Genomic DNA, 426 nt, shown 5'->3' with positions numbered 1-426 from the left:
GGAGGGGAGTGGGCTGCGGTGATTTATCCCGGGGGGGGGCTTTTCCCCCCTGCCTCCGGCATCGCTGCCTTCCCGAATTCCCCGGTGATTTCAGCCAAAGCCCTGGGTAGGGATGCAGGAGGATGCAACAGGCTGCGAGGGAAGGGGAAACCGAGGCACGGCCAGCTCCGCTTTGGGCGCCGGGCCCCCGCCCTCGTGACCCCCGCCTCCCCGTGCCCAAAATCGCCCCCCAACCCACCCTCTGCTCCCGTGGGTGCTCCTCTCCCTGTATCGCAACCGTTTTTAGCAAAGAACCCTCATTTTCAGCACAGGGGCTGATTTAGGACCTTATTTAATGGATTAAACTGGGGGGGTGCCCTTTTTGGGGCTCCCCCAGCCGTCACCCCCCCGTTGTTTCCGGCAGGAGGGAGCCTGCACGAAGGTGGA

Source organism: Phaethon lepturus, unplaced genomic scaffold (assembly GCF_000687285.1).
Source record: "Phaethon lepturus isolate BGI_N335 unplaced genomic scaffold, ASM68728v1 scaffold26008, whole genome shotgun sequence".
Taxonomy (NCBI): domain Eukaryota; kingdom Metazoa; phylum Chordata; class Aves; order Phaethontiformes; family Phaethontidae; genus Phaethon; species Phaethon lepturus.
Note: the sequence above shows the minus strand (reverse complement) of the source record.